Here is a 25,406-nt window from a genome sequence, read left to right as displayed (position 1 = left end):
ATGTGCTTCAAAGGAAGAGGGAAATAATGGAAAAGTAAAGAGAAAAAAAATGTAAAATCTGTTTTTTTTCATTTGGTTAAAAACATGTTTTAGCTATAAGATATTAACAGCAACATACAAATGTATTAGTAATTCCTTAAGACTTCAATGTCTATAAGCATTGCTTGTCTATGTAATCATATAGGGTTTTACATCAATATTTTGTTGTCATTTTAGTAATTATAGGCTAGCGTATGTACTTTTTAATCAGCTTTGAGTGATATATATGAAAGCTGTAAAAATCAAGTACATTGTTCGAAAGGCAAGAAGCTACAACCTGTTTTTTGTATTTTGCTTGTATTACACAAGAACAAATCATCCAGTGACTTGTAAGAAAAACATTTTGTTTGTATAAGATATGTTTTTTACATTTGCTTTTCGACTCTTAATCTGAACATGCATGTATAGAAATTCATTGTTATGTAATGCATTTGTGCATCAATTATATTTCTCAGAGAAAATATGGTATGTCACAATCAAAGCCTACCCAAAAGGACAATGAACTCTGTTATATCTGCAAAGACAAACAATCTCATGTTGTGTACATACCAGTGTGATAGTTATCCAGGTGCGAATTCCGAAATGTTGCAAAAATATTCTCCATGGAAGTGTTTATTTTAGGCAAATATCTTCATCCTATGCAAGATTCTTGGTCAGCTAGACTAGCTTATATCTCATGGTCTTGGAAATCTAGAAAGCAATATAAAAAACACCAAAGGTTAAAGAATTCAGACCTTGAAGGAGGTTCTATGTCTTATGATTTACATTAACTTTTTTCAGCGATGTAGCATCTCTAGTATTTTCTTCAGTTACAAAAGTTACTTACCGATAATTTACACCATTACCATTATTGAAAAGTTTGAGCTTCTTTTTTTTTTACTTCAAGATAAAGATATTTACAAGAGATCCCTCTTGACACCCATCAAAGAATGATCTATATCTGACGCTGGAAAGAGGGATCTTTTTTCTGCTTTTTAAATTTCAACTATCAAAATCCAAGATGGCGTCCTGTAGGCCATCCTGTTAACCGACCAGTATCATAATATAATATGTGAAATTTGAGAATGGTCCCTTCAGCACTTTCTAAGAAATAGCAGTAACAAGAATTGTTAATGGACAGACAGATTGACTCTGGACCACAGACGAAAGCCGACTTGAATTAATTGCACCCTGAAAAAAACAAATCCATGTCACTATGACGTATATATATGGAATGATGTACATTATGTACTGAGTGTGCATGAACCAAAAAACAAAATGAATTATTTTATATGTATTTTCGTGTTAGACACACAGACACATATCAACATGATTATGCATCAGTTATTGTTCAAATGATGGGTAACATTTATGCTCTGTCGGCGGTGGAGCATCTTTAATCTTAACAGACATTCTCCAGGCTTTTTTCATGAGAAAATTACTCATTTTTTTCAAAATGATGATTTTAAGTGATTATGTGTAGCTACTAGCTAGCAGGCCATTTAATTTTTAACAGGGGCATGCAATAAAAAAGGACTTTTAGGTCTAAATAAAGGGAATGTTTTATCTGATATTTAGCAACTGGGTCTGGGGACTTTTTTCGGGCATTACATGTAGCATGAGGATACACTTGTGTCTTAATTGAGGACTTACCGTAACATTTAAAATGGGAAGATGGATGGTATAGCAACTTATATTTTGGTTGATTAATACAGTCAATACGTTATCTAGTTTCAGCTTCCTAAATTAAATTTGTAGGTTCTTCTTGGTTATTCTACATATTCTTTTTGGAAAAATTCCAAACAGACTTTAACAATATTAGATTTGACAATTAAAATGGCTGTTTCTGCTTAGCAACTTACAAGCTTAATCAAATGGGAATTCAGTTTCCATATGTGCATTAAGTACTTGAAAGTGAGAGGGAAAAGAGAAAAGCTTGGAACAAATCCCTCTTTTCCATTATCAGAGACAATTTATAACATTCTTTAATGGGCACCAATTCAATATCCCTCTGGGATCTCCTGTTTGAACCTCCTTGTTTACATATTGTTACATATTTTGAAACACCTCAAGCTTACATGTACAACCATCGCTTTGCTGATATTGATGATCAGAACTGTCAAATACAATGTATTATTCTGAAACAGAGAAACTAAAGATGAGCAAGTATTGAATTGTTTAAGGTAAACATGGCATGATGCGAGAAAAATAATTTTGGAACAAGAGGGAGTTCAAAACCAAATTTAGAGCATAAATGATACCATCATTTGAACAATAACTGATGTTTGATCGTCTATAGATGTGTCTAACTAGCACAGAAATACATATTAAATAATTTCTTCTGCTTTTGGTTCATACACAATCAGTACTTCATTCCATATATGGCATAGTGCCTACTAGAGTTTTTTTGGGATGAATTAATTATTTCAAATATTTTTATCTGGAAGTAAAATGAGAAGCTCAAACTTTTCCATGATGGTATTGCATGGTGTAGTGTAAGTAGCTTTTGTAACAGACTGAAGAAAACTACTAATTTCTCTGCTCAAGTTATTGATAGAGAAAAAATGCCATTTGTTTGGTTTTTTTTTAAATGGACCTGGCTTATCTTCTCAATTCAAGCTATAGTAGATTAACACGGAGATGAAAGTAGAAGTCCGAGAATGAAGCAAAAAAACTTGTATTAAAGGATTTGTGCAGCCAAAATTTTTGTTCATAATACATTTGAAAATTGCTTTAAGAGATATATAGAAAAATTCCCACCCAACAAATCGTGAAACGTTTAGCGCGAGCTTGGTCGTAAATGTAATGGGTAGTTGAAGCGACTACGGTTCAGATATGATGAGCTAGGCGCCCCCGACTAGCAATCACGTGGATTTTGTGATGTACCATACCACCTGATAGTCCACGGCTTCACAAGGTAGGCCTACAATATATATATTAGCTTATACCTATTAAAGGCAAGAAACTTATTTGAAAACCACTTGCCCGAATTTAAGATTTCAATCTAATTTAATTTTCTACCCAAAACAGGTTATTTAACATTAAACCGGGCAAGTTCATATAGCCCGGGAGCATATTTTTCTACTGGTCTCGGGGCCAATCGGACCTGGGATATTTCTTTCCCTGACCTATACTGTACATTAGATCTACAGTTTGCCTGTTCGCTACATGTACACGCTGCAATTTCCTATTTGACTGGAATAAGTTTCAAGAATAAACCTTTAGTTGAAGTAATTCTTGGATCCATTTTTGTTGCTGAATGAGTCAATTTATATGTTTCACAAATATGTACAACATAATAAGTGTACATGCATATATAAGTTCCTAGGTGTGATCATGGATTTTCATTTCATATGGAGGTGTCAATGAAAAACCTAGAACACAGGTGTATGGGCTATATATAATTCAAACAAGAACTGTCGCCAGAGTGGACAACTTATACCTAACGCTGCAAAAAATTTATAACTTCATTTAGTGGACATTGTAGAACCCTATACTAAGTTTACTGAACTCCCCTTTATGTCACGAGTCTGTATGTGTACCAGATTTAAAAAAAAGTCTATGGGGGTATATATAACTGACACCTAAAACGTGACCATTATGATATGTCTCTAATGTTGACATGATTACATCAACTGATCACTGTCAAAATGGCTGTTCCATCTTGTGGATTAAATCGTCATTACCACGGTTTACAAAATGGCGGTTCCATCTTGTGGATTAAATCGTCATTACCACGGTTTACCTTGTCTGGCTTAAACTATGTTAATGCAGAGACCCCCAAAATGAGTTAATAATTTAAATATAATAGGTATTAGACTATCTTCCTATGGTATCAATTGAAACTATATATACTGGTAAATTTGTGGTCATTACCAAATTTTAAAAATATGAGGTTGATACTTTGTCAACTATTTCACAGTGTAGCGGGATTGGACTGGGTCCATCATCGGCTACTGTGGTCCGTGGTCCTGGGTTTGAATCCCAGTCTGGCGCCGCTATAGCAGTTGCAGGTGTCCATATGTCTCCATTTTTTACTTGATTTTTCACAGAGCACATTTTTATTGTCTGTATAAGAGATATAATATAGAGGTTTCCCAATGCGTGACTGTTCTTTATCATATGTTTATCAAATTCGCGTTACTTAATTTTCAAATTTTGAAAAGACACAAACTTTAGCGAGTCACGCATTGAGGAAATTATTTATCCCATAACTTAACTCTAGTCTATATTTATACCGTGGTGACCATTTTCTCGTCTTCATTCAGAGAATTTAACTTACCACCATACAATGTGTAGTGATATATCTTTACGCCATAAAATATAGTGCCTAAATAGAGCCAATATTCAGATTCTACTATTTAATGCTTTAAATAAGCAACTACCTGTTAAACAGTATTTATTTAAAATGTGAAAGTTGAGAGCCAATCGGAGCTTAAGAGCTGACCAATCTGAGGCTCCATAGGTGTTTACACAATGGAGTGTGTAGAAATATGTGATAACCAATTGCTATGGAATTTATCACATGGGTTTTCCATTGTGAAAGGGGATCAAATTAATAAATAGTCTAAATCTTTTTTGTATGAATGGGGTTCCAATACCTCACAATTCAAGATATCATATTTTGCCATTTTGGTAAATAAAAGATGATTTTAATGTAAACATTAACCTAATATTATTGAAATTTATGTTCTTGCACTATTATCTGATTATTAAAAAAGCTACTCATACAACAATATGCGGAATCGGACACAATTAACAACATTTTTTGTCACCTTCCTAAGAAACGTCCTGGAATAAAGGTCTGACTGCCGATGCAGAATGAAATTTTATTGTTTGAATATCGCTATAAAGATTATCTTTATTTCTTAATGATACGTGCTGATCACGTAAGGTCATAGTTACCCAAATATCAGTAGTTATAATAAAATGGTGAAATTTGGACCACGGCGAAATATGGACACCCGCTACTTGGAACCCAACCAGTAGTCGTGACTGAACAATAGTTTGTGTGCATATCCTACTCTGCATCCAGATTTCTGAATGTCTGGAGCTGCTGACAAATATTTCATGATGTCAGATGTTGTTTAGTTTATGTAGAAACAGTGTATTTCATGATATGCAAACGATTCTTTTTTTTCCAGATCAAGACTAACTGCTCCTTCACGACTACTGGTAGGGTCCCACTAGTATACATTTTCTCCTCTCCTGCTACTATATTTATTGCAGCAAGTACCAAACGTATGTACATTGACAAAACTTCATAATTTGTGGTTATTTTTTGTTAATAGAGGAAAGTTTGGCTGTGCACGGGTTAATTTGTATTCATAAATGTGTAGTAAGATTGGACTAAGTCGTTCATTGGTGACCAGGTACATAATGTAGCTCAGTCAGTTGAGCACTCGGCTAGTATTTTGGGGGACCCGGGTTCGAATCCCGGTCTGACCGCTACATTTTCTCCTCTCCTGTTACAGAATTGGCACCCAACTATTTTAAATAACCCACAGTGGTGGTGTTTTAAGGTCTCGTATGTCTTCGAGGAAAAAGACTTCGAGAAAGGAGGAGGAGTATAGTGGGATTGGACTTAGTCGATCATCGGTGATCAGGTAGAGCACTCGGCTAGTGTTCTGAGGGGTCCCGGGTTCAAAACTGATCTGGCTGCTACATTTTCTCCTCTCCTGTAACAAATGTAAACCCATGGCTAAATGGAAATGTACTTCAGTATCCATCCATGTTAACAAACTAACATAATTAAAGCTACATGTATAATAAGAGCGCATCTTGACAAGCCTCCGTTCACAGGAGTTTGACGTAGTATATAGGGGTATTTTTTAATATATGTATTCTATATATTATTGACAGAACGTCAAACTCCTGTGCTCTGTTCTTAACTTACCACATCGTCGATTAGGCTTAGGCCTACTTATTTGTGTCAACACCGTACCGGGTACCACACTGCTCCATCACTTCCTTCCCGCTCTCATCAAGCGCAGATCTGCATCAATCTGGGGTCAATCAAAAGCTTATCGCGGGATTTCCCCAATTCCGAATCTCGTTTAAGACCCGACGCTTCATTGGTTAATCCATATAAGGCTATTACACATTTTCTCCACTCTATCTACTGCTAGCTAATACTATATCCTAAGGAACATTATACAGAGTATGAATACATGATATAAATAAACCTACCAACAACCAACTAATATACTTCATTAATATATCAATTAATTACTTAATTGATATTAATTACCATTAATATAATGCTATTTTGTCACAAGGTTTTTAGCGGACTAATTCACATGTTAATCCACACACAATAACAATTTTAATGTCAAAATCATTGCAAAGTTGAACTTGTAAAACATCGCTAATCCATAGCATGGCATGGGGGACTGGGGACATCACACTCCTTCACCAGAAGAGGGAGGGGGGGTTTATATGGGGGGGGAGGGGGTTTACATGGGGGACTGGGGACATCATACTCCTTCACCAGTAGAGGGGAGTGGTGTTTATATGGGGGAGGGGGTTTACATGGGGGACTGGGGACATCATACTCCTTTACCAGAAGAGGGGAGGGGTGTTTATATGGGGGAGGGGGGTTACATGGGGGACTGGGGTCATCATACTCCTTCACTAGAAAGGGGGAGGGGTGTTTATATGGGGGGAGGGGGGGTGTTTACATGGGGGACTGGGGTCATCATACTCCTTCACCAGTAGGGAAGGGGGCTATTATGGCGAACATGCAAACTTTATTTCAAACACATGGGTGTGTACCGGAGACGACTAGGATAGTAATCCTCCACATACCGCCCCTCCTCCCCCGGGACCCCCCTTCCGCTCTCTACTAAAACCCGAGGCTAGCCCTGTAGTGCAAGCAACAACATGCAGCGACCTACCCCTTCCCGTCGTAAATCTATTACATGTGTACATGTACTTTGATCGATCGTTGTGTGTTTATAGTCAAGATTATAGGGTTACAATCCCCCTCCTTTCTCAACACGAGCTTGGGACCGGCTACGTGAGGCGGAGTAGATCTGTTAAGCCAGTGTCAACCCCCTCCCCCACTCCTCCCCCTCGGAAACTGGATCACACAAGCATTTGTCAGGAAACCGGATCACTGTCATTTGTTAGATAAACTAAAGTTGTTATCGAGTAGAGGCTGTCCATCCTTACCAAAATAAACATCACATACCAGGGCAAGGTCAAACATAACCTCCCAATTAAGACAGTTGATTTCAAAACAATGAGATCGTTTACTGGCAGACTGTATAATGAGATATTGTCAGCCTACATTCCTGAAGGCTGGTGACTGGAACTGTTTACATTGAGACTTGATTTAATGTGAAAACTATACTTGTAATTTAAAATGTCTGAAAAAAATGGAAAAGTTTAGTTTTTTTTCCCGACCAGAATGTAATGAAGCACTGCAGGGAACTACGAAAAACCTACATGTTACATTGGACTAAGAATGAGAGTCAGTAAACTGTTGACGGACGAACAGACATCTTTTTGGTTAGGTTACAACCTCTTCTCGAGACTTGATAACATGCAGGTGTTATCCCTTCTTACCTCTTCTCGAGACTTGATAACACGAGGTGTAATCCCTTCTTACCTCTTCTCGAGACTTGATAACATGAGGTGTTATCCCTTCTTACCTCTTCTCGAGACTTGATAACATGCAGGTGTTATCCCTTCTTACCTCTTCTCGAGACTTGATAACATGCAGGTGTAATCCCTTCTTACCTCTTCTCGAGACTTGATAACATGAGGTGTAATCCCTTCTTACCTCTTCTCGAGACTTGATAACATGCAGGTGTTATCCCTTCTTACCTCTTCTCGAGACTTGATAACATGAGTGTTATCCCTTCTTACCTCTTCTCGAGACTTGATAACATGCAGGTGTTATCCCTTCTTACCTCTTCTCGAGACTTGATAACATGCAGGTGTTATCCCTTCTTACCTCTTCTCGAGACTTGATAACATGCAGGTGTTATCCCTTCTTACCTCTTCTCGAGACTTGATAACATGCAGGTGTTATCCCTTCTTACCTCTTCTCGAGACTTGATAACATGAGGTGTTATCCCTTCTTACCTCTTCTCGAGACTTGATAACATGCAGGTGTTATCCCTTCTTACCTTTTCTCGAGACTTGATAACATGAGGTGTTATCCCTTCTTACCTCTTCTCGAGACTTGATAACATGCCGGTGTTATCCCTTCTTACCTCTTCTCGAGACTTGATAACATGCAGGTGTAATCCCTTCTTACCTCTTCTCGAGACTTGATAACATGCAGGTGTTATCCCTTCTTACCTCTACTCGAGACTTGATAACATGAGGTGTTATCCCTTCTTACCTCTTCTCGAGACTCGATAACATGAGGTGTTATCCCTTCTTACCTCTTCTCGAGACTTGATAACATGCAGGTGTTATCCCTTCTTACCTCTTCTCGAGACTTGATAACATGAGTTGTTATCCCTTCTTACCTCTACTCGAGACTTGATAACATGAGTTGTTATCCCTTCTTACCTCTTCTCGAGACTTGATTACATGAAGGTGTTATCCCTTCTTACCTCTACTCGAGACTTGATAACATGCAGGTGTTATCCCTTCTTACCTCTTCTCCAGACTTGATAACATGAGGTGTTATCCATTCTTCCTTTCTCAACATGGGCTTGAGACCGGAGTAAGGATAGACATCTGCGATGACCACCCTCGATATTCCATGGGTTACTAGCTTTAATAACTATAACAACGGTATATGATAGTAACCCCTCAAATCTCGAGGATGACGATAGTAGGCTTACAAAGACCTACATTATGCATCAGTGTCTGGGGGATAGATAACATACACCAAGGGTTGATATCATCTAGTCAAATTGCGTGTCGAATTTCTCCCCCACTGGTCATCAGAAGAAAATACGCCGATGTTACAAAGGTTCGTAAAAGTCATAAATCAGGTCCATTGTACGTATCACATCGTTATATCCACAGGTCACGGGGAGGCTGGTCAGTCCATGCTGGACATTAGTGTCCCTAAACCACATGGGTTCGTTATAATTTATGACTTCTTCAATCTGATATCACAGGGATATGAGAATTAGTTACAGATTTTATAATCATGGACCCATCAGAGTGCCCTAAGACCATTTTAGATGTTTTAGAGGTCTAGGTCAAAAAACGATAAAAATCATGCTCTACGTACTATATACGAGAAGCGTGGCAAGCTCTTAGACTCCAAATGTCTTACCCGCCTACCTTTAACGGCTATAAAAACACATTTCTAGCACCTCTTCATAAAAACGGTTATTACAGTTGGAAAGAGCGATAATTTTCTTTCAAAATCAACCAATACATCTACAGTGGACCCTCGATAATCCGGACACCTTCGTTCCCAGCGTAAACCGTCTGGTATATCATCTGTAACTAATTCTCAGATCCCTGTGCCTGATAGATTTCGATAACGTTTGGCGATTGATTTCGATAACGTTGATCTATACCAAGATTTATGGCGATCTTAGTTGTACAAAATCACTCTAGTTATATCGATCACAGGCATTTGGCTCTATAGACATTTTTCTCTCTATATAAAAAGAGTGAAAAAATGTCTATAGAGCCAAATGCCTGAGTGTCAAATATTTCTAGCCAATAACTTACCAATCTATATAGTCTACGACTTTCGTATCTATAGAGTCAAAACATGTCATTTGCTTCAAAAGCCTGTGACATAGGTTGCGTTCCAAAAGAGACAAGTGAAATGCCAAACGTTTCATAAGAATATCGAATATAATGTCACGTCTCTTGAACTCGTGGTTATTAACGCTAATCTACCCCGGTGGATTTTTTTATTGATGAGCCTTAATGTCCATGCACATGGATCTGAGATTTAGTTACAGTATATATTTTGAAAATTATCGACCTAATCCGCTAAACCTATCTATATTATTAGGTATTCTAAAATTTCTTTGTCTTATACAGCCGACTATTATGGACTCACCAGAGTGCCTGCCCATCGGCTTTTTAGGGGTCCACATAAAAAGGTCGGTAAAATTATTTTGATCTTGACCAAGTGACGTCTAAAACGGTCTGTGGACACTCTGGTGGGTCCATAATTATGTAGACTGTAACTAATTCTCAGATCCCTGTGTCTGGTGGGTCCATAATAATGTAAACTGTAACTAATTCTCAGATCCCTGTGACCGAGCGCACGACACTCGGTGGGTCCATAATTATGTAAACTGTAACTAATTCTCATATCCCTGTGACCGAGCGCATGACACTCTGGTGGTCCATAATTATGTAGACTGTAACTAATTCTCAGATCCCTGTGTCTGGTGGGTCCATAATTATGTAAACTGTATCTCATTCTCAAATCCCTATGACCGAGCGCAGGACACTCTCTGATGGATCTAACTCTGTTTGTATTATCTGATCATGGGTCGTTCTTATCCCACTAGATCTATACAATAGCCCCTATCAACTCCCTTTCAAGTTGAGAACGAAGACAGATGTGTGGAGTGACCATGGCAAAGAGAGATCGGGGTGTTTTTTATGTATAGGTCATGGGATTGTTATAGACTGGTCTGTGTCGGTGTTATGTAGAAAAGGCCAGTTGATTTGAAAACATTGTCAGTCGAATTCAATGAGTTTCCTAGGGAAAGCGCATTTAAAAACCCCTTAGTTTGAATTCTATAGTTTTTCCTTTTGTGTATGCATAAAAAATGTGTATGTCGGGTTTCGAGTTTAATAAATTTATAAAGTTGTTAAGGTTTTGTTTATTTCGCAATCACTTACTGTATACTTATTTGTAACAGAACCACTCCAAGATAGTGTTATAACCATCAAAGAGTATATCCTGCCATTACAAATCTCTTTGTCAGAGTGCCCCCCTCTCCTCCTCCATCTCTTACCCTTCCTCACTATATCTGGTCATGCCATTTTTATGATGTCTTCGATATTACTGACCTATGGAACACAACATTGTCCCACTTTACATCTCCCCGTCGGAAACTCTAAGCTGATATCTCTGATAAAAAGGAATTCTGTTTTGGGGAAAATCAAAATATTAGCATCAAATGCAGCACTAGTGTTGCTATTGGAACCAAAGATCCCTTGAGCAAATTTGATCCATAAAATACTGTTTTATTTACGAAATTTTCGAACAATTCTAAAACTGCACGTCCTTTCTCGATGCGTAGGCCTATTTCACTACACGTGTACTGTTCACTAAAGATGTAAATATGGCGGCCGCCAAATTATTTTTTCCGTTATCCTGAAAATATATATCCTATGTAAGCCTATAATACGCTTCTGTATCAATGATAGTCATCATCTGAACAATAGTAATTGTTGTCTAATCGTGTGTATATGTGACTAATAATTAACACAAAAAATAATATGAAATAATATATTTTGCTTTCGGTGCATGTGCAATCATGCAGTACTTCATTCCATATAGGACATACATAGTGTCACGGATTTTTTTCGGGGTGCAATAATTATTTTTAATATTTTTATCTTGAAGTAAAATACATATAAGAAGCTCAATTTTTTCAATGGTATGTGGTAATGGTGTAAAGTAAGTATTTTTGTAACTGAAGGAAAATACTAAATCGCCTGCTTATGTTTTGATAGAGAAAAAATACCATTTGTCAGCGGTGGAGCATCTTTAATAAAGAAAATATAAATATGTATCTAAATATGTACGTGTAGGAACCTATATTTGAACAAGAGGCCCAATGGCCTTAACGGTCACCTGAGTTAGAATATATAATGAAACAAATAATGAAACAAATTAAAGACACATAAACACTATATGCTGGGCCTTGAAGTTGGTCAGTGATTTATAAATTTGTTTTTTTAGACTATGAAGACTATTTGCTTCCATCAAACCTGTGAACTTTGAGGTATTTTTTGAAATTTTAATCATTTTGGTCCTGTTTGGTCCTGCCCCTCTGGTCCCCCAGGGGGTCATCGAGGACGGATATGGATGTTAAAATGCTATATCTTAGGCTAATAATTCTAATCAAGTTTGACTAATTTCCTATGAAAATTGGGCAAATTATGTTCACAAATATGTTTTTCCTATATAAATTAGAGTAAACTTGACCCCTCCCCAGGGTGTAACGCGAAACCCCACAATTTTTATAAAACACCTTAAGACCTTTCCATCTATAATTATTTGATTCTACTATTTCCAGAATTTTAGAAGATTTTTTAAGTTTTAGCCTATTTGACCCTTTTTTAGCCCTGTCCCTCTGCCCCCAAAGGGGTCGGCCAGGACCAATGTGGATATATTAAAATGCTATATCAGGCTAATTATTCTAACCAAGTTTGGCTCGTTTCCAATAAAAAATGAGCAAAAAATGAACTATAGTAACCTTGACCCCACTTCGTCTCAGGTGACCTAAAAAGTTAAAAACTAATATACCCTCAAAACTACCTAAAATTGTTATTTATCTGTTAAATAAACATTATAAGTGTGGATTTCAAGTCTGCATTACCAATATTGAAGAAAAATATATAAGTAAACTCATTCAGTCATCCATCAATTTTGTGAATAATATAATCGGTGTTAGTTTAATTGTATTTTCTTTCGTTAGGCTATTTGTCCCAGTCTCTCCATCATGCCGCTTTCCATAAATGGAAATGGTCCCCCCTGCAAGTGAAAAGTCCAGCAGTAATGTCTCTGATTGGTCAAAAAGTTCACGGGAACTTGTCATCCGTTAATATTGTGTGATCAGTGATGCGTGCAGAGGAGCTTTGAGAATAAGAGAACAGGTGGGTTGGTTTGTATTTGAAGCTTTTGACGCATAAGATTTAATGCAAATTTATTTTTCTGGTTTTGCATTTAATAAGATAGCATTACTTAACAGAATGCGAGTAAAATACTTTGTCAGAAGGCCTTAAGAATGCAAAAATCGACATTCAATGCACTACTCCACTAGGCCTATCAGACGATGTGGCACCCCTCGAGTGGCCGCCATGTTTTTTGATGCAGTATATTGTCAATCACACTTCGTACATTTTAATTCATCAATGAGTTCGTATTAAATAAATCAAGTGAGTGTTTATTGACTACGTACACTATATAACCAAAACAGTAGGGTATAGGCCTACACCGAACACATGTTACATGGAGCATGCGCTTATACAACTTCCTGTCATCGGCCAAGTTTTGATAATCGTGTCTTGATAGACAAAACAAATCTGTAAATTGAAAGGTGGAACAACTGGCGTATGTGTTGGTAAGTACGCTTTGTATTTAACACGGAAAGGAAGTCTGAATGCAAAATATGACTTGCTAGATTACATTTCCGGGGCTCAATCTTGCTATGGCAAACCTCATTCACATCGGATTTTAGTTCTGCATGCTCGGTCTGTCCCAATCATTGTAAACATTGGGTCTACTATCATGACTATCTTACTTCTCCCTTCAACTGCAATATTTCACATCATTATTTATTATCCCCCGTCCAACGAAGTTGGCGGGGGATATACAAATGGGGTCCGTCTGTCCGTCCGTCCGTACGAATGGTTTCCGGAGCATAACTCTAAAACCAGTAGAGATATTTCCACGAAACTTCATTCACACATTGGTCTTATGGTCTAGTAGTGCCTTTTTATTTTTTAGGATTTCATTTTTTGCATTTTTCTTGGATTTTGATAGTTAAAGTTTGTTACCGCTATTTCTCAGAAAGTTTTGAAGGGATCTTTCTCAAATTTCACATGTAGGTTCCCCTAGGGCCCTAGTTGTACATATTGCATTTTGGGACCAATCGGTCATCAAGATGGCCGACTGGCGGGCCATCTTGGATTTTGATAGTTAAAGTTTGTTACCGCTATTTCTCAGAAAGTACTTAAGGGATCTGTCTCAAATTTCACATGTAGGTTTCCCTAGGGCCCTAGTTGTGCATATTGCATTTTGGGACCAATCGGTCAACAAGATGGCCGACTGGCGGCCATCTTGGATTTTGATAGTTAAAGTTTGTTACCGCTATTTCTCAGAAAGTTTTGAAGGGATCTTTCTCAAATTTCATATGTTGGTTCTCCTAGGGCCCTAGTTGTGCATATATGCATTTTGGGACCAATCAGTCAAAGATACCTGATGGACTGTACGGAGACTGACGGCCATCTTGGATTTTGATAGTTAAAGTTTGTTACCGCTATTGCTCAAGAAAGTACTGAAGGTATCATTCTCTCAAATTTCATATGCATGTGTACCCCTTGAACCCTAGTTGTGTATATTTGCATTTTGGGAGTGATCGGTCAACAAGAAAGCGCCGACCGGCGGCCATATTGGAGTTTTGATTAGTTAAACGTTTGTTAACACTATTTCCCAGAACAAGTACTGAAGGAATCTTTCTCAAATTTCATATGTAGGTTCCCCTATGACCCTAGTTGTGCATATTGCATTTTGGGACAGATCGGTCAGCAAGATGATCAACAGGTAGCCATCTTGAATTTTGCATAATTGAAGTTTGTTACTGCCTACAGTATCTCAGAAAAGTACTGAAAGGCATCTTTCTCAAGGTTTCATATATAGTTATGTAGTAAAAGTTTGAAAAGCAGGGAAAAGATCCCTCTTTCTGTTGTTCAGACACAGATCTCATTCTTTGAGTGGGCGCCAACGATCCCTCTGGGATCTCTTGTTTCCTTAATTATGAAAACATTGCTGAAAATTATATTTTTGTACCAGGTTCGTTTCCAGAGCATTAACTCTTAAAACCAGCAGAGATATATCCACGAAACTTCATATGACACATTCTTTTTATGGTCTAGTAGTAACCTTTTGCTATTTTTAGGTTTTCATTTTTTGCACTTTTTCCGTTACCATGGAAAAACATTTTGCTGAAAATATCATGTAAATGTTACTTTGCAAAACTCCACCCATCTTTGTGTATATAGTCTAATATAAATGTCAAGGCTGTACAGTGGACCCGCGATAATCCGGACGCCGGTAGTCTGGAAAACTCACAATCCGAACGGAAATGTCAGGGAACGGATTTCCGTAACATTATTTATACTCGCTAGTCCGGAAATTCGTATTCCGAATACGGAACTCCATTTTGGGAACGGAATGTCATTTTCGTAAATGTTACTTTGCAAAACTCCACCCATCTTTGTGTATATAGTCTAATTTTAAAGTCAAGGCTGTATACCTGATTCAACAATTGCAGCCCCGCTCTACTTGAATTATACTCCATCTTTCTTTAGCTCAACTTCCTTTTCCTGGTTTTTTTTTTCCATACACATAAGTCTCCACAATCAAACTTCAGATTGGATATCTCCATTTACGGGGGATCTGAATGACTATGTCCTTGTTTTATACAAAAAACATATAATTTATACAAAAGCATTTTAGGATGATTACATTTTAGAAAATAAAGTTCAAACAAATTTATATAGCCTATATCATCCTCTACATGAAGTTTAGGCCTACTGTCGAAGACCGATGTCAGACGGATGAAAAAATGGCATACAGCAATGGGGGTGTTTCTTTAACCCTTAGGCTGCTGCAATGGTTTGTATAGTAATGGCTCTCAGTGCTGCATTAATTTTGTAAAATTCAGGGAAATGATAACTTAATTATAAATGATTATATCTTGAAAACTATTTGCATTATGTGAATAAAAGTTATATGAAAATTGTTTGTTATTGCCTGTAGTTTATATTGATGTTGTTTATTCCGCAAATATACTTCTTGTTAAGCATACAGGTAACAATACAGGTGACTAAAGGTAAAAATATTAGGTTGTATCAAATAATAACAAGAAAACTCAATTAAAATTATGAAATTAAACCAATTTAATAGAGTAACCTTAGTATTAAGAAGCATATGACTTCATTTGGTTATTAAGTCTTTGAAAAATTCCAGGTAAAAACTTCTAAAACTAATTAATATTCACAAACAAAATCTTGATAATTGTTCATGAAAGAAAGAAGCTAGTTTCCTGTTTAATTTCTGGTCTATCATCACATAGTGTATGCATTTGCATTATGCACCACATATTATCTCTATCTTAGACCTAGTTACCCTTAAAAGTATTGTTATAGCTCAGGTGAGTCCAGGTAAGTCATTTTCAGTCAGGTGAAAAGTTAATTAGACAATATAACTAGAAAACGATCCTAAACAATTTCTGAAAAATTGTTTTTCAAATGCATCATGACTTGACCAACAGTGGTGTAAATCACTTAATCTGGATAAAACCCATAGCCGTTATCAACGTAAAAGAAACACCTGCATCTCATAAAACGTAATCCCAGTGTCATTTTTCGTTCATGTTTTCTTTCAACATGCCGGTCATTGACGGTAAACTTCGTGTAGATAATATAAACAAATTTGTGTGAACAACTATATTTTCTATATTGTAATCATCCAAAAATGCTTTTAAAAGCAACTAGTTTACATTTATTCATGTTGTGCATTAATTTCAAGTTCAACTCGCCTGTGAAAGTCAATCTTGTCGTCTGTCAACACGGCAGCCGGCCGCGTGGGGGGGCTGCCTCATGTTCTGTGTTGGCATCGGGCACACACTTATTTATAGGAGAAATTAAAATAATTTTGCCTTCTATTGGATCCCAATCTAAAGTATCTGAACCTTCAAATTTATTTTCAACTTCTGACACATCGCTAGCAAAGAACTGTTGTACACGTTCTTCATCACTTCGATCTATCGGAGCGGGCCATTTGACGAGTCGGTATACCATTCGAATTCCTCCACACCTGTAGTTATTTTTAGGGTATAATCCCGAGATTATCGAATGTAATTACACTAGAACCAATCGGAAGCATTCTACTTTCATTTTCAGTCATAATTTTAGCAACAGGAGGGAGATTTGACGATCGGACCGCCGGTTGAAAACTCGGAGTCAAAAAACGTCTTCTTTTTACGCGTGTAGCACTGAGGGCCATTTAAACCAACGCGTATATAGTCGCGTGTAGCAGTCTAAGGGTTAATACAATGCCGGCACATGATCTTGCACATCTAAGAGTTTTCATAGCCGATAAATAAATTGGTTAAATATTTATTTATTGTTTAATCATGGTGACCAGGTTGATCACAACCCTGCATATGGGTATCAGTTTCCCATTTGAGTAACGGTTACTGCGTTGCGGCCAGTTATCGTGATTTTTTCGTTGTTTTTTTTAGCCCACCATCATCAGATGGTGGGCTATTCAAATCGCCTTTCGTCCGTGGTCCGTTGTCCTTCCATCCGTCCGTTAACAATTCTTGTTACCGCTATTTCTCAGAAAGTACTGAAGGGATCTTTCTCATATTGCATTTGTCCGTTCCCCAAGGACCCTAGTTGTGCATATTGCAATTTGGGACCGATCGGTCAACAAGATGCGGCCATCTTGGATTTTGATAGTTAAAGTTTGTTACCGCTATTTCTCAAAAAGGGCTGAAGGGATCTTTCTCAAATTTCATATACAGGTTCCCCTAGAACCCTAGTGGTGCATGTTGCATTTTGGGACCGATAGATGAACAAGATGGCCGACAGGCGGCCATCTTGGATTTTGATAGTTAAAGTTTGTTACCTCTATTTCTTAAAAAGTGCTGAAGGGATCTTTCTCAAATTTAATATGTAGGTTCCCCTAGGGCCCTAGTTGTGCATATTGCATTTTTGGACCAATCGGTGAACAAGATGGCCGCCAGGCCGTCATCTTGGATTTTGATAGTTAAAGTTTGTTATCGCTATTTCTCAGATAGTACTGAAGGGATTTGTCTCAAATTTAATATGTAGGTTCCCCTAGGGCCCAAGTTGTTCATATTGTGATTTGGGATTGATCGGTTAACAAGATTGCATCTTGGATTTTTAGCCCACCATCATCAGATGGTGGGCTAATCAAATCGCCCTGCACCCGTGGTCCAGCGTCCGTCGTCCGTCTGTAAACAATGCTTGTTATCACTATTTCTTAAAAACTACTGGAGGGATTTTGTTCAAACTTCACATGGCAGTGGGGTTTTTTTTTTTGGACCCGAATCTACAAGCACGAACTTCTGCAGTTTCCCATAGCAAAAAATGCCTTTTTTTTACCAATTTTGAGTCAAATTTCCCAATAAAAACTGATCAAATTCAATGACATTTGTGTTGATAGTTTGAACCAGATTTTCATTCCTAAAATGTGTAAATAAAGACTAGTCTACATTACTTAAAACAAAACATTTGGGATCAGAAACAATTTTTATTTCACAAAATGAAAACAAAATCGAAATGAGCATAACTAGGTCGCTAGGTGCACCTTCAGTTCAGAGACGTTTTACAGACATTCAAGCTAATAAAAACAATAGTTAACTGCTTTTAAGTAATATAACAATGTTTCCAGAGTTAACTTACATTATTAGTCATCTAATTATTATTTTTTTTCGAGTTAAGCAAGGAGTTTTTTTTGTGTAAAAATGATCTCTGTTCAAGGTAGGAAGTAGCACTTTGGATCTAATAATAGAGCCGGTTTCTGGAATTCAGGAATTTAGAAAAAAATGAATGGAGAGAACAAAAAAAGTTTTAAAAATGTAAATAGTGTTGCAAATTAATTGTTTTATTTTTCTTCTAATAATAGAAGAAAAGCATCTTGTGAAATAGAATTAGAAATGTTTAGTACTATTAGATAATTCTAAAGTTTTTGATTTTCAATTTTCTAATAGGTACAGTACTGCGATAAGAAAAAATATTTTTTTGGGGGGGGGGGGGGGGGGGGGGGGGGGGTGGGGCAAGTGGAATTTAATTTTGGGCAATTGTAAGTGAATTATTGGGCTCTACTTTTTTTTCTCTAAATTTTTACACTCCTGAAATTTTTCCCCCGAATTTCTTCCAAATTCCGAGTTATTTTCCCCAATTGAAAAGGCATGGGCTGTTGAAAATAGTAAGTGAAAAAAACACTGCATGGTGGGTCCCCTTGGTCCATATATGTGCCATACAGATTTTGTGGCTAATCGGAAAAACAAGATGGCCGCCAGGCAGCCATTTTTTTTTTTTTTTTTTTTAAATTTTTTATTTTCGAACATTTTACACAGTATATATAAATGGACACTAACACACAAACACTTGCATATGCACTGATTCACAATACTTAAGAACATCAAATTGTAAGTTATGAGACATCCATAAAAACATATATTAACCATTAATAGCAAACCATAACACACATATATGCATGCTCTCACTCTCTCTCTCACACACACATACACACACTCACATACATAGACAGACATACTAAAGAAGAAAGATTAGGGCTGAAACGATTAGTCGAATAATCGGAGGCGATTAGATTAATGAAGCTAATTGCTGATAATCGATTAAAGATTTTATTAATCGTTAATCGTAACATGCATAGCAGTCATTAGATTAATGAAGCTAATTGCTGATAATTTTAAAGATTTTATTAATCGTTAATCGTAACATGCATAGCCAGTGCATTGTAAGCAGGGGTGTAAATAATCCACTAGCCCGACGCACGGGGCTACAATGTATTTTCAGCTTGGGGCTAGTGTGAAAATTCCAGCCGCTACTAGCCGGTGGCTTGTAGTGAACTTTTTTTCAAAAAGATATTTCAAAATGAAAACATCAATTGCGTAACTTAAGTCAAAATAACACTTTGACATTAAACATTACATGCAAAATTTCTATGTAATATTCGTATCTAAATTTAAATCTTAATCTAGAGTCTAATATATATTGACGACTGTTGGACCAGTACAGTACTTTAGACCCTCCCGATCATTCACAAGTGAATTTATTGATGCATTTTCATGTGAAAGTTTTCGGTCATTTGCACACACAATAAAGTTACTAGAAAAAATTCAATATACCACCATCTCAAATAAATCATCTCAAGCATATTCAGATATCCAGGTAAAATTTATGTATGTTAAAAAAATGATTTTAAAACTGAATAGTGGAATCCATTCCTTCAAAAAGTCGGGCAAGCCGCTACTAAGCCACTGTCCGGTAAGCAGGCAGCCATATTTGATTATGGTTATTCTAATATCCGGGACAAAGGTCGGGGAAATCCGGAAGTTCAGGCATTTCAGGATTTAAAAAAAAATCTAAAAGATTGATGTTCATAGAAATATCATCACAGATTAAAGATTTTTCTTAATGTTTATTATGAATTTAAATCAAAAAAGTAAATGCAAATATGATAAAAACAAAACTCACTCAATTTAAAATATTTGAATTTATATAAAAAATACTGGCTATTATAAATTTTCTTTTTTCTTTCGGGGCTAGTAGGTAGTTAGGCCGGCTAGTGAAATTTTGGTGTCTACTATGCCCTGGGCTAGTGCTTTGAAATAAATTTTTACACCCCTGGTAAGCTGACTAAACATGTTGACAGATCATGGATTTCTGAGTAAGCCATTCCGACTGGAGTTTCATCTCTTTATATACATGTTTTGAACTCAACAAAGCATATATGATGTGAGAAATACTTGTTAAATTACGTGTCTGTGGAAGTTAAAGTCATTAATCAATGAAAAAGTGGATGTCATGAGAAAGCTTGCAACACGCTGTTCGCCAATTTTCACTAGCGATCGACTCCATGTTGTTACGTCACTGAGGCCTAATCGCCGCCGGGACGCTCGGGGAGCGGAAGGAGCAGTAATCTTGAACATTTAAATTTTACTATTGCATGAGAATAAGAATGTTTTTGTTCATATTCTAATTGAATATAAGAGTTGTTGATTTATTTTTTTTTTTTGATCACGGAAATAAAAAAGTTCATTGACGAAAATTTGGTCATGTCGCTCCGTGGCGATCCAGATTTGGTTGATTAGTCGTACGTGTGAAGGTCACGTCAAAACAGCGGGTTAGCAGACTTGATTTAAAGATGTTACGGAAGACAATACAGGAACGGAATTCAGAGCTTATTTGGGATGAAAATACGTTTGTTTTGTCAATAAATCTATTCTTATTTGTTGGTAGGCTTATATTATATAAGGCATGTCCTCTGTCATATTATACGGTAGGTGTTATTATTAGTTGATAACAAAACATGGCGGACGTTTTCAGTAGTCAGTAGTGAAACAATATAGTTACCTTCAATTCAAACGATTAATCGATTAGTAATCGATTACATGTGACCGAATAATCGAATACAAAAATTACTAATCGTTTCAACCCTAAGAAAGATAAGAAGAAAGAAGAGGGAGGGAGGAGGTACGTTACCGTTACACATACACTATATTATAGTTTAAATATATTATATAAGTAAAAAAAATAATGAAAAATTGTTCTGAAGAATCTTTGTGCTGATCAGCTATATGAACCCTAACAAAAGATAAAAAGAAAATAAAAGTAAGTTAGTTGTAGTAAAAGACTAAGTGAAAGACTAGGGTAAAGGTATATACTTAAAGGTCCAATAAAGGTTTCCATTTACTCCAGCCTATTTCAAATTGCCTTTTAACATGGTCACTTTGACTAAAAAAAACATATATTTTTGAACTAAAAAATTATCCTTAATTATGTAAATAAGAGCATTGATATTTAAAGAGTTGCTAAGACATCTGGTTTTATAAATGTAATGTTTCATAATTATCAAAATTTCATTGTCAACAGAACTACAATTTTGTAAAACTATTCCAAAAAGAAATGAATCTTTATTATATGCAAAGGGAATAAACAATAAATCTAATAAAGTTTCAAAATTTTGAAGCAGAGTTTGCACCTCTTTGCATTCCCATAGGCAATGTATAATTGTCTCCCTTTCTGTATTACATAAAGTACACATAGGACTAGGATTTATTCCTATCTTATGAAGGAAGGTATTAGTAAGTAATATATGATGAATAATTCTGACTTGAAACCATATCAATTTGGAATTTTTTGTTACCTTAAATGGAAGAGTATATATTTTTAACCACATTTCTGTATCAAAATTAAAGCTCAAATTCCATTTTCTAGTACCTGTTGGAGTTGTTGATGGAGTTATGATAAACCTATAGAAGTCTTTCACATCCCCCACTTTTTTGCTTTTAAAGAAATTTCTATAATTGTCTACAAAATTGGGTATGAAAGTTTCTCTGGTTTTATTTCGAGTGATTTCTTAAAGCGGACAATATTTTGTCAATGGTTTTGTAAAAAATTAGTCTCCAGGTTTTTGTATAAATTCGAGATTTCTTAAATTGTCAGCTTTATTCATCAAGATCATTTAAAAATTATAAATACCTGACCTATAACCTCATTGGGGGTAAAAAACACAAATTCTTTATCAGAATAATTATCGATTTTGTCCAGATGCTTTGTGAGATTATACTCTTTGTCTATTTAGACATCTTTCCAGAATAATTTGATTTACGACATGCTGGATATCTTTCACAAATTTTACGAGACACAAATGGATATACACATCCTTCATAATCTTTCCACACAATTTATATATCTTATTTAAATCTAGAGTTGACTTGAGGAATCAGATACCATTTGCCTGAAGACGAGAATAATCTTCTAACCCATCCTAACTTTAATGAATGGATGAAAGCATACAAGTCAATCATCTTAAGCCCACCATCTGCATAATTTTGAATCATAACATCAGATTTGATCTTATGGCATTTACCATTCCACAAAAAATTGAATAATAAAGAATTTACTGTAGCTAAATATTTTTCTGGTGGGTTTGGTAAGGTTATAAATAGATCTTTGATTTTGGCAATTGAAGTTTGTTATCGATATTTCTTGAGAACTACTGAAGGGATTTTGTTCAAACTTCACATGGAGGTTATCCTTGGTCCCTAGTTGTGCCATACAGATTTTGAATCTGATCGGAAAAACAAGATGGCCGCCAGGCGGCCATCTTTGATTTTGGCATTTAAGTTTTTTATCGATATTTCTCAAAAAGTACTGAAAGGGATCTTGTTCAAATTTCACATGTAGGTTACCCTAGGGTCCCTAGTTGTGCCATATTGCAGATTTTGGACCAATACGAAGAACAAGATGGCCGACCAGGCGGCCATCTTGGATTTTGATAGTTAAGGTTTGATATCCCTATTTCTCAAAAAGTAGCTGAAAGGAATCTTTCTCAAATTTAATATGTAGGTTCCCCTAGGGCCCTAGTTGTGCATATTGCATTTTGGGACCGATCGGTCAACAAGATGGCCGACCGTCATCTTGGATTTTGGTAGTTAAAGTTTGTTACCGCTATTTCCCAGAAAGTACTGAAGGGATCTCTCTCAAATTTCATATGCATGTTCCCCTTGAACCCTAGTTGTGCATATTGCATTTTGGGAGCGATCGGTCAACAAGATAGCCGACCGGCGGCCATCTTGGATTTTGATAGTTAAAGTTTGTTACCGCTAATTCTCAGAAAGTGCTGAAGGGATATTTCTCAAATTTCATATGTAGGTTCCCCTAGGACCCTAGTTGTGCATATTGCATTTTGGGACAGATCGGTCAACAAGATTGGCCGAACGGCGGCCATCTTTGATTTTGATAGTTAAAGTTTGTTACTGCTATTTCCTCAGAAAGTACTGAAGGGACCTTTCTCAAATTTCATGTGCAGGTTCCTGAAGGGGTCTAGTGCATTTTCGGACCTATCGGTCAGCAAGATGATCGACAGGTATATATAGCCATCTTGGATTTTGATAATTGAAGTTTGTTACTGCTACATATCTCAGAAATTACTGAAAGGATCTTTTTCAAGTTTCATATATAGTATTTAGTAAAAGTTTGAAAAGCAGGGAAAAGATCCCTCTTTCTGTTGTCAGACATAGATCATTCTTTGGTGGGTGCCAAGATCCCTCTGGGATCTCTTGTTATATTCAAAGTTTGTTATCGCTATTTCTCAGAAAGTACTGAATGGGGCCCTAGTTGTGCATATTGTGATTTGGGACCGATTGATCAACAATATGGCCGCCAAGGAGTCATCTTTGATTTTGATAGTTGAAGTTTGTTACCGCTATATCTCAAAAGGTACTGAAGCGATCTCTCAAATTTTATGTGTAGTATGTTTGAAAAGTTTAAGAAGTAGAGAAAAGATCCATCTTTCCTTTGTCAGATATAGATCATTCTTTGGTGGGCGCCAAGATCCCTCTGGGATCTCTTGTTTAATGTATTTATTTATCAATCTTATGCATCAAAAAATATTATGACATTGTGTAATATTTCACCGTCATTTTACATAATACATCGCAAAATTGCTTCGTTTTTTGGACTTTAACAAGACCATTAATGAGCAAGGTATAAAATCAGAGTTACCCGCCCCAAGCTTGGGCACGCTTGGATACAGAGATGCGACGTCAATTTTACAGACGCTGATGTAAACAAAAACAATGACTTGTTTGTGAATGCATGGACATTACTGCGTATTATCACCGCCCCCCAAGGCACACGTGGGATTTAATAAGAATATAGAAAATATGCATTCTGGATACTGTTTTAAACAAGGTATTTAAAAAAAACCTGATTTTTTGACGGACATAATCTTACCATTGCAACTTCTTCCTCAGCTGGCTCCGACTTCGGGAAATTGCGCGTGTTGAGAATACTAGCACGATAACGATAACTGGTCGCGGTCGCGACCCAGCACCCATTTGAGTTATCATTTTATACTTATTTATCTGAAAAATATTGCGGGCAAGTGAAAATGTCTTTCGGACGAGTAGATTTTAATGAAGCACTTGTCCGAGGGACGAGTACATTTCAAAGTTTTTTCCACGGCCCTGCATTTAGTTACCCAAATGCAGGATTCCGTGAAATGTAATCACATAAGATTTAATATTAAAAAAAAGGGTGTCATAATTTTTAGATGCGTTAAAACCTGTTCTAAGACTATTTCTGCACATGAACTATTAAATTCTGTAGCCTCGTTTTGTTGCAAGATGACAATTTAGGTGTTCTCCATTGACTACAGTGTAAAGTTAGGCAAAAAAAAAAAAAAAAAATGTCTGTTTAGGGTCCTGACCTCTGATCCCTACCTAGGTTTACCCCCAACTCTTGGGACTTTGCAATCAAACACACTCGGAAAATAGCGGCCTGACAGGTGAGCCAAACCAAGGCAAACTAACTGAGGTACAGACGCAAAACGCCAACCAGACATGAAAATTGTATTATGAATGGCAATAACCAATTAATTAACACCTCAGGCACAATATTCTAGGTCATTTCAGTGGGTATATTTGGCATGTGGCCCACTTTCAGCAAGGTATATGGCTAGCATGTTGTGTGGTGCGGGTGAGTGAAAGTGTTGAGGTTTTATCTGGGTTAAATATTGCTTGTAAATTAAATATTTTGTTTCAATCCAAAGTTAGTGTACATATTTATTATATTTCAAACTTCTTTGACAATATGCAGTCTGCGTGTAGATTATGCTAAATATCTACAAGTCTACAAAGCGAAAATAAAAAACTAAAAGGCAAGTGTTTCCATTATTAAAGATATAGAATCTTAAC

General features: G+C 36.5%; 1 protein-coding gene across 3 annotated transcripts in view; it reads left to right on the top strand.

The window, feature by feature from the left end:
* Positions 1-12,645: 12,645 nt before the first annotated feature.
* The window catches only part of LOC138332092 (piwi-like protein 1), a 39,772-nt gene continuing 27,011 nt past the window's right edge, over positions 12,646-25,406 (top strand). The window contains exon 1 of one of the 3 annotated variants that reach the window (XM_069280042.1): positions 12,646-12,795. The gene's annotated coding sequence lies outside the window, so the exon portion shown is untranslated. Of the gene's footprint in view, positions 12,800-13,121; positions 13,263-25,406 lie in introns of those variants that run through there. The other 2 variants (XM_069280043.1, XM_069280041.1) reach the window with 2 other exon arrangements.

This window comes from Argopecten irradians, chromosome 9 (assembly GCF_041381155.1).
Source record: "Argopecten irradians isolate NY chromosome 9, Ai_NY, whole genome shotgun sequence".
Taxonomy (NCBI): Eukaryota; Metazoa; Mollusca; class Bivalvia; order Pectinida; family Pectinidae; genus Argopecten; species Argopecten irradians.
The sequence above is the reverse complement of the archived record's forward strand: the minus strand, read 5'-3'. Positions and strand labels throughout refer to the sequence as shown.